Consider the following 10096-nt stretch of genomic DNA (forward strand, 5'->3'; position numbering starts at 1 on the left):
TAACTGTTTGATAGAATTCACCTTTGAAGCCATCTGGTCCTGGACTTTTTTTCTTAGAATTTGAAAAATCACAGATTAAAATCAGTACTTGTAATTGGTCTGTTCATAGTTTCTATTTTTTCCTGCCTCAGTGTTGGGAGATTGTACCTTTCTATGAATTTGTCCATTTCTTCTTGGTTGTCCATTTTATATATAGTTGCTTGTAGCAGTCTCTATGGTCCTTTTTGTTTTTGTGGTGTCCATTGTCACTCCTTTTTTATTCTAAGTTTATTGACTTAGGCCCTCTCCCTTTTTTTTTTTCTTGATGAGTCTGGCTAAAGGTTTATCAATTTTGTTTATCTTTTCAAAGGACCAGCTTTTAGTTTCATTCATCTTTTCTACTGTTTTCTTAGTCTGTATTTTATTTATTTCTCTTCTGAGTTTTATGATGTCTCTCCTCCTGCTAACTTTGGGTTTGTTTGTTCTTCTTTCTCTCATTGCTTTAGGCATAAAGTTAGGTTTTTTATTTGAATTTTTTCTTGTTTCCTGAGGTAAGCTTGTATCACCATAAACTTTTCTGGTAGAATTGCTTTTGTTGTGTCCCATAGAATTTAGATCATCGTGTTTTCATTTTTATTTGTCTCTAGTCATTTTTTGATTTCCTTTTTAAGTTCTTCCATGATCCATTGGATGTTTAGTAGCATATTGTTTGGCCTCCACATGTTTTCTGTGTTTTTTTTTTCTAGTCAATTTCTAATCTTATAGTGTTGCAGTCAGAAAAGATTTTTCATATGATTTCAATTTTAAATTTACATAAGCTTGCTTTGTGGCCAGGCATGTAATCTATACTGGAGAATGTTTCATGTGCAGTTGAAAAGAATATGTATTCTTTTGCTTTCAGATGGAATACTCTGTAAATATCAATTAATTCCATGTGGTCTAATATGTCATTTAAGGCCTGTGGTTTCTTATGGATTTTCTGTCTGGATGGTAAGTGAGGTGTTAATATCCCCCATTGTTATTTATTTTTTTCCAGGGAGGGCATGTTTCCCATTGGGTCACTCCTGGGGGTACTGATTGCCCTCACCAATGAATTAAGCCCCACAGATTCTCTCCGAGCACACTAGCACACCAGGACAAGATCTGTCAGAATGTGACTCTAGTCTCAGGCTCACTATTATTGTGTTGCTATCAATTTCTCCTTTTATGGCTCTTAACATGTGCCTTATATATTGAGGTGTTTCTATGCTGGGTGCATATATATTTACAAGTGTTATACCTTCTTCATGGATTGATCCCTTGATCCTTATGTAGTGTCCTTACTTATCTCTTGTAACAGCCTTTATTTTAAAGTCTATTTTGTCTGATATGAGTACTGCTACTCCAGCTTTCTTTTGATTTCCATTTGGGTGGAATAACTTTTTCCATCCCCTAACTTCAGTCTGTATATGTCTTTACATCTGATGTGGGTCTTTTGCAGACAGCATATATAAGGGTATTGTTTTTGTATCCATTCAGCCAGTCTGTGTCTTTTGGTTGGAACATTTAATCTGTTTACATTTAAGGGAATTTTTGATATGTATGTCCATGTCATTATTTTGTTTACTGCTTTGGTTCATTTTTGTAGGTCTTATTTTCTTCTTTTCCTCTTTTGTTCTCTTCCCTTGTGATTTGATGACTATCTTTACTGTTGTGTTTGAATACCTTTTTCTTTTTCATGTGTATACCTATTTTACATTTTTCTTTTTGCTATTACCATGGGGATTTAATATAGCTGTCTATACATATACAAATGATTGTTTTAACTTGATGATCTCTTAATTTCCAATGCATTTCAAATATCCTACATTTGTACTCTCTTCCTCTCACAGTTTCTGGTTTGGATATCATATTCATGTGTGCATGCTTTCCTACATTTAACGTATGTTTTCCTTTACTGGTGAGCTTTCCTATTTTGTCATTTTCTTGTTTCTAGTTGTGGCCTTTCTTTTCAGCTTAGAGAAGTTCTTTTAGTATTTGTTGTAAAGCTGGTTTTGTGGAGCTGAATTCTTTTAACATTTGCTTGCCTATAAACCTTTTGATTTCTTCATCAAATCTTAATGAGAGCATTGCTGGGTAGAGTAATCTTTGTTGTAGGTTTTCCCCTTTCATCACTTTAAATATATCATGCCCCTCCCTTCAGGCCTGCAGATTTTCTGCTGAAAAATCAGCTGATAACCTTATGGGGATTTCCTTGTATGTTATTTATTGCTTTTCTCTTGTTGCTTTTAATATTTTCTGTTTATCTTAATTTTTGACAATTTGATTACTATGTGTCTCAGCATGTTCTTCCTTGGGTTAAGCCTGTATAGGACACTCTGGGCTTCCTGGACTTGGGTGACTGTTTCCTTTCCCATATTAGGGAATTTTTAGCTATTATCTCTTCAAATATTTTCTCAGGCCCTTTCTCTCTCTCTTCTCCTTCTGCAATCCCTATAATGCAAATGTTGGTGCATTTGATATTGTCCTAGTGTTCTTGTAAACTGTCCTCATTTCTTTTCATTCTTTTTCCTTTTTTCTGTTCTTTGGCAGTGATTTCCACCATTCTGTCTTCCAACTCACTTATCCTTTCTTCTGCCTGTTATTCTGCTATTGATTCCTTCTAGTGTATTTTTCATTTCAGTTATTGTATTTTTCTACTGTGTTTGTTCTTTATATTTTCTAACTCTTTGTTAAAAACTTTTTAACTTCTCACTCTGTGCATCCATTGTTTTCCCAAGTTCTTGGATCATCTTTATGGTCATTACTCTGAACTCTTTCTCAGGTAGATTGCTTATCTCCACTTCACTTAGTTGTTCTTTTGGGGTTTTATCTTGTTCTTTTGTCTGGAAAATATTCCTTTGCTGTCTAATTTTGTTTAAATTTCTATTTGTATTTTTATGTACATAGTAGCTTAGTTATGATTCTCGACCTTATAAAAGTGGCCCTCTGTAAGGGATATCCTATGTGTCTTAGCAGTACACTACCCTCTTATCACCGAAGGGCCAGGATCCAGATGGTACTGATGGAGATTCTGTCCTGTGTTTGCAGACTCAGATTCACAGTGTGCTGAATTGTAGTTTCCTAACTTCTGGAGTCTGTTCCCTGATGGGTAAGGCTGGTCTAGAGGTTTGTACATTCTTCCTGATGAAAGGGACTGGTGTCTGCCTGCTGGTTGGTGGAGCTGCATCTTGGCCATCTAGTGGGAAGGATCTTGTCAAGGGGTGTGTCTAGAGGTAGCTGTGGACTCAGGAAGTTTTAAGCAGCCTGTCTGATGATCAGTGGGGCTTTGTTCTCACCCTGTTGATTATGCAGTCTGAGGTGTCTCAGCACTGTAGCCTACAGGCCTTTTGGTGGGACCAGGTCTTGGTGCCAACATGTGGACCTGTAGGAGATCTCATGCTGATGGACACTCCCTGATACTTCCATCATCATTATTTCCATCAGCAGAGTGATGAACAGCTGCCTCCCACCCTCCCAGGAGACTCTCCAAGACCAGCAGGTAAGTCTGGCCCAGACTCCTATGAAATCACTGCTTTTGTCCTATGTCCCCGTGTGCATGAGACATGGTGTACACCCTCCAAGGGTGGAGCTCTGTTTCCTCCAGTCTGTAGAACTCTTGCAATTAAGCCCCAGTGGCCTTCAAAGCCAAATGTTTTGTGAGCATCTCCTCCTGATGTCAGACCCCCAGCCTGGGGACCCTGACATGGGCCTAAGAACCCTCACTCCTGTGGGAGAACTTCTGCAATATATTTATTCTCCAGTTTGTTGGTTGCCTACCTGGGGGGTATAGGATTTGATTATAGTGGGACTGTGTCCCTTCTACTCTCTTGTGGTTTCTTCTTTATGCCTTTGGATGTAGAATATCTTTTTTGGTAGCTTCCAGTGCTTTTTATAGATGGTTGTTCAGCAGAAAATTGTGACTTTGTTGTGCTCTTGAGATTAGGTGAGCTCAAGGTCCTTCTACTCCACCATCTTGTCCCACCTCTTTATTGTCTTTATAACATTTATTGTTATTTCAGAAGCTAAAGTGAGAACTTCTGGTTTCCAGTCTAGGTAGAAACTCCCTTTACAGTTTACCTTTCTTCAAGTGGCCTTGTTTATCACACAGCTTTTAAGTTACTCTTGGAGGTGGACTAGATTCTCACAGTGAATAGCAGAGATAAATCCTCTTTTGCTTCTGTTAGGAGGAGAGAAACAGGAACCATTCTGAAATCAATCATGTGTTTTTTTGTCTTTCCTTTAGTAAATGTGTTTTATCACATAGATTGATTTATGTGTATTGAGTGAAACTTGTGTCACTGGAATGAATCCAACTTGATCATGATGTGTAATCTTTTTTGTGCATTGTTAGATTTGATTTACTAATAGTTTGTTGATGATTTTGTTTCTATATTCATCAAAGGTCTTGGTCTGTAACTTTTTATTCTGTATTTTCTTTGTCTGAGTTTGGTATCAGAGAAATGGTGGCTTCATAGAATAACTTTTGGGGTGTTCCCTCTTCTTCAATTTCTGGAAGAGTTTGAAAAGTATAGGTATATGTTATTCTTTTTATGTTTGGTAGAATTCTCCAGTGAAGCCATGGGGTCCTGGAATTTTGTTTGCAGGGAGTTTCTTTTTATTTTCTCCATAGATTTTATTTCACTTCAAGTGATTAGTCTGTTCATATTGTCGTTCTTTTTGACTCAGTCTGGGCAGGCTGCATGTTTCTAGAAGTTTGTCCATTTTTTCTAGGTTATCCAATTTTTTGGCATATAACTATTCATAGTATTCTCTTTATGATTTTTTTATTTCTGTGGTATCAGTTGTTATTTCTCCTCTTTCATCTTTTGAAAATTTTATTTATTTGGGTCCTCTCTGCTTTCTTCTTGGTGAGCCTGGATAAAGGTTTATCAACTTTGTTCAACTTTTCAAAAAAACAACTATTTATTTTGCTCTTCTTTTCTATCATTTTCTTATTTAATATCTATTTTATTTATTTCTTCTCTGATCTTTATTATTTCTTTCCTTTTGCTGAATATGGGTTTTGTTTGTTATTCTTTTTCTAATTCTTTTAAATGTTAGGTTAAATTGTTTATTTGAGATTGTTTTTTTCTTGTAGAAGGCCTGTATTGCTATGAACTTCTCTCTTAGAACAGCTTTGGCTGCCTCCTATAGATCTTGTGTGGTTGTGTTTTCATTGTTATTTCTCTTGAGGTATTTTCTAATTTCTTCTTTAGTTTCATCATTGACCCATTGTTTTTCTTAGTAGCACCTTGTTTAGTCTCCATGTGCATATTATTTTCCCATTTTTCTTTCTGTGGTTAATATTTAGTTTCATACCATTGTCATCAGAAAAGATGCTTGAATTAATTTCTATACTCTTAAAAATTTTGAGAATTTTTTGTGACCTAGTATGTGGTTTATCCTAGAGAATGTTCCATTTGAACTTGAAAAGAGTGTGTACTCTGTGTTTTTGTGGGGTTTTTTTTTTTTGACATAGTGTTCTGTATGTATCAGTTAAGCTTGTCTGGTGGTCTAGTGTTTCATTTAGGACGTTTATTGCCTTACTGATTTTCTGTCTGAATGATCTGTCCCTTGATGTCTGTCCATTGATGTCAGTGTGGTGTTAATATCTTCTACTATTATTATATCTCTGTCAATTTCTCCCTTTATGTCTGTGAGTATTTGTCTTATATATTAGGGGCTCCTATATTGGGTGCATATATGCTAACAATTGTAATATCCTCTTTTTGTATTGATCCCTTATCAATATGTAATATTCTTGTGTTCTACTATAGCCTTTGTTTTAAAGCCTATTTTGTCTGAGTATTGCTACCCCTGCTTTCTTGTCATTTCTCTTTATATGAAATATCTTTTTCCGTTCTCTCACTTTCAATCTGTGTGTTTCTTTCACTCTGTTGTGAGTCTCTTGTAGGCAGCATATTGAAGGATTTTTTTTTAACTCAATCCATTCCCCATGTCTTTTGATTGGAGCATTTATCCCATTAACAATTAAAGTAGTTATTGATAGGTATGTACTTATTGCCATTTCAAACCTTAGTTTCCAGTTGTTTTTGTAGTGTCCTTTGTTCATTTCTTTTTCTTCTTGTTTTTCCTTTTGTGAATTGATTATTTTATTTTGTAGTATGTTTAAGTTTCTTTCTTTTGGGGTTTTGTAAATCTATTCTATGTTTTTGATTTGTGGTTACCATGGAGTTCAAATATTTTAACCCTTAACTATATCTACTGGCTTTAAACTTATTTTCATACAAGTTCATACAAATTCTAAAAGATCTACAATTTAATACTTCTCTTCCACAAATTTTGTGATTTTGTTGTCCTATTTTACATCTTCATGTTTATCCTTTTGCTGTTTATTGTAGTTATAAACTTTTTTACAAATTTTTAAATTGTTTTTAAACCTATGTACTGTTTTATTTAAGTGATCTTCAATTCCTCTATGTTTTACTTTCCTATTGTGATTTTCCCTTTCCTATAGATTCTTGCTTCTTTTCTATGTAGAGAAGACTGTTCAATGTTTCTTTTAGGGTAGGTTTAGTAATGCTGAGTTCTCTTACTTTTTGTTTGTCTGAGAAATTTTTTTCTCTCCTTTCATTCTACATGATAATCTTATTGGGTAGAGTATTCTAGGTTGCAGGTTTTTCCTTTTCAGGACTTTGAATATATCATGCCACTCCATTCTGACCTGCAAATATTCTTCAGAGAAATCACCTTCTAGACTAATGGGGATTCCCATGTAATTAACTCTTTGTTTTTCTCTTGATATATTTAGGATCCTCTCTTTATCTTTAATTTTGCTATTTTAATTATGATATGTCTTGGTATGGGTCTGTTTGTGTTCATCTTGTTTAGGACACTCTGTTATTCCTGTACCTGGATATCTTTTTCCTTATTTATGTTTGGGAAGTTTTCAGTATTCTTCAAATACATTTTTGCTTCCCTGTTCTCCCTAATCTCCTTCTAGAAACCCTATTATGCATAGGTTGGCTTTCTTTTTATTATTTCATAGATCTTGTATGTTGCTTTCTATTTTTTTAATTTGTTTTTCTGTCTGCTGTTCTGATTGGGTGATTTCCATGATTGTGTCTTCCAGATCACTTATTTATTCTTCTGTGTCATTTAATCTGCTAGCCATTCCTTTCATTCCACCAACTGAATTGTCTAATTTTTATTATTTCATGTTTACAGTTTCTATTTCCTTGTTATAATGATTTGCACTTTGATTAATAATCTTCCTTACTTCCTTTAGGATTTTTATTACTTCTTTTTTGAACTTGGGGTCCAGTTGACTGGTGAGGTCTGCTTCATTATTTGTTCTTCCAGAGAATCTCTTGTCCTATTAATTGGGAGTAGTTCCTCTGCTTTTTCATTTTACTTAGAATCCTCTGTCTATGAATTTAGGATAAACTGTTATCTACTCTGGTCCTGAATGGGTATTTTTATATGGGTGTATCCTTGTGTAGACTGTATATGTCCAATATTTTTTGTGTATGGATGTGAGTCACATCTTTCCTCAGACTGTACTGGCCATTATCCCCTAGATAAGGTGTGTGATTGGTCTTGTGGTTTTCAGAGCCTGTGCTGGATGTGAGATGAAGCCAACTCTTTGCTTCATGGCTGTCACTGTCTTGTCAGAGGCAGAGCCTGCTCCTCATCTGTTGCAGTACAAGCTCTGAGGTTTGGATTCGATCAGGCTCTATTGCCTCCATTGTCCTACCTCAAAGGAGGTGATTGCTGAAGCATGTAATGTCTGTGTGGTCACAGTGAGCCTATGACCTGACAGTGCCATGATCCATGGCTTCACCCAGAAATAGTCCAAGGTCAAGTCCCTTTCTCCCTTGTGTTTGTGTCAGATCTAATGCAAGGTTGTGTTGTGATGTAGGCTGTGGCTGGGGTTCGTGTTATCGTGGCTGCAGGAATTGAGGTGACTCTGCTGCCACCTGAGACATAGGCCTCTTTTGGGGAAGAATTCTTCCAGGAATTGTCCATCCCAGTTCCAGGGCCAAGTTGTGGTGTGGAGTGGGCAAGGTTGGTGTGCTCCCCTGTGAAATGAACTTCTTCCCAGGGCTTGTCCACTTGAGACTCAGTGCCCTGCCACTGTGTGTTCCTATGGGGCAGAATGGTGTGCATGTAGAAAATATGTGCTGCAGATGAACCACCCCCACCACGTATATGCTGACAATGGGCTCCACAGCCAGAGTCAACACCAGTGTGCATATGCTGACATGAGGTCTAGTTGACTGGTGAGGTCTGCTTCATTATTTGAATGGCCTCTGAGCCCAAACTCCAGCCCCAGGTCTTCTGGGCTGTCTCTAACAGCTAGATTGAGTCTCCTCTCAGGGTCTGTCTTCCAATATTCAGTGCTTAGCCACTTTGCCTTCTTGTGGTATGGCCTGATGAGTGCACTGACAATGTCTGCCAAGTCTGTCCCAGTTCCCCCTCGGTGCACTGACAATGGTCTCCATGGTTCCATCTGGATAACCCCTCAGGCACCACAGATTGTCTCTGCATTGCTAGACTGTATCTCTGCCCCAATCTTGTGCCAGGCTGAGATGTAGAGCAAGTGGGGCTGGAGTGTTCATTCCTTCAGATTAGGATATGCAGTGAGGCAGCAGCCACCAGTGCAAGTGTCTCTCCACCCTGATTGTTAACAAGCAAACACACAAACACTCTTTTCGAGTAGGGTCTAGGCTTTTCTAGTTCCTCTATCTGTCCCAGCGTATTTTTCAGCAGGCAAGGGGGCTCACCAGGGCAAGGTTCTGCCTGTGAGGACTTTCTCTTTCTCACAGATACCTCCCAGGGTGCTGGTCCTGACCCAATGCGTTTTTTCCCATCCTACCCAGTTATGTGGAGATCTTTCTTGCAGCTTTGTTTGTATAGGAGATCTGATAATTTCCAATTAGTTTTCTGTGAGAATAGATGTAGGTGTATTTTGATATGTCAGTGGGGGAAGATGAGCTCCATATACTCTTACTCCACAATCTTTTTTTTTTTTTTTGCGGTACGCGGGCCTCTCACTGTTGTGGCCTCTCCCATTGTGGAGCACAGGCTCCGGATGCACAGGCTCAGCAGCCATGGCTCATGGACCCAGCCACTCTGCGGCATGTGGGATCTTCCCAGACCGGGGCACGAACCTGTGTCCCCTGCATCGGCAGGCGGACTCTCAACCACTGCGCCACAAGGGAAGCCCCCTTATTCCACCATCTTTATCCCTTTTCAGGAATATTACTTTTACTCGCCAAGGCTGAGTGCCCAACCTGCCAGCAGCTGACAGCAAAACCATCCCAAAGGGTGATGATGCAGCTACTTCATGGCAGGTTGATTACACTGGACTTTTCTATCATAAAAGGAGCAACATTCTGACCATACTGGAATACACACTTAAACTTGGTGCAGATTTGCTTTTCCTGCATGCAGTATACCTTATACATTATTATCTTTTCCACACAACATTGCTTTGGATTAATGAACTCATATCACAGCAAGAGAAGTATGGCAAAGGGCCAATGCTCATGGAATTAACTATCCTACCACGTTTCCACCATCATGAAGCAACTGACTTGTTACAGTAGTTTAAGGGCCTTTTGAAGACTCAGTTACTGTGTCAGATAGATGGCAATATGTTGCAGTTCTGAGGTAAGATTTTTTAGGAAACTGTTTATGCTCTGAATCAGCATCCCATATATGGTACTGTTCCTCTGATAGCCAGTATTCATGTGTTTAGGAATGAATGGGTTCAAAGGAGAAGGACAAAACTCACTATACCCCTTAGTGCCTATTAGCATTGTGCTTCTTGTTTCTGTGATATTATGATCTGTTGAACTTAGTTCCAGAGAAAGGAATTCTTACCACAAGAGACAAACAGTGATTTTCCTGAGCTAAAACTTAAGAATGACACCTGACCACATTGGGTTTCTCATGTCTCTGAATCAACAGAAAAGGAAGGTATAATTTGTGCTTGCTGGGGTGATCAATTCTAAAGTTAAAGGACACATAACTGGATAGTAGTTAAAATACTAAAGACATATTGATTCAGGAATATTGTAATAGGGAAAGTAGACCTTGTTTAATTCTGAATACAGCATGGGGAAATGGA

The 10096-nt window shown here is 37.9% G+C and overlaps 1 non-coding gene across 1 annotated transcript; it reads right to left on the minus strand.

Annotated features, from left to right (window-relative positions):
- Positions 1–1020: 1020 nt before the first annotated feature.
- LOC115803933 (small nucleolar RNA SNORA3/SNORA45 family) lies at positions 1021–1149 on the minus strand. Its single transcript, XR_004024741.1, has one exon. It is a non-coding gene; the product is annotated as a small nucleolar RNA SNORA3/SNORA45 family (small nucleolar RNA).
- Positions 1150–10096: the final 8947 nt, after the last annotated feature.

The sequence above is a fragment of the Delphinapterus leucas genome, chromosome 2 (assembly GCF_059928025.1).
Source record: "Delphinapterus leucas isolate spDelLeu-1000000601 "Yukka" chromosome 2, BTC_Dleu_Yukka2, whole genome shotgun sequence".
Taxonomy (NCBI): Eukaryota; Metazoa; Chordata; class Mammalia; order Artiodactyla; family Monodontidae; genus Delphinapterus; species Delphinapterus leucas.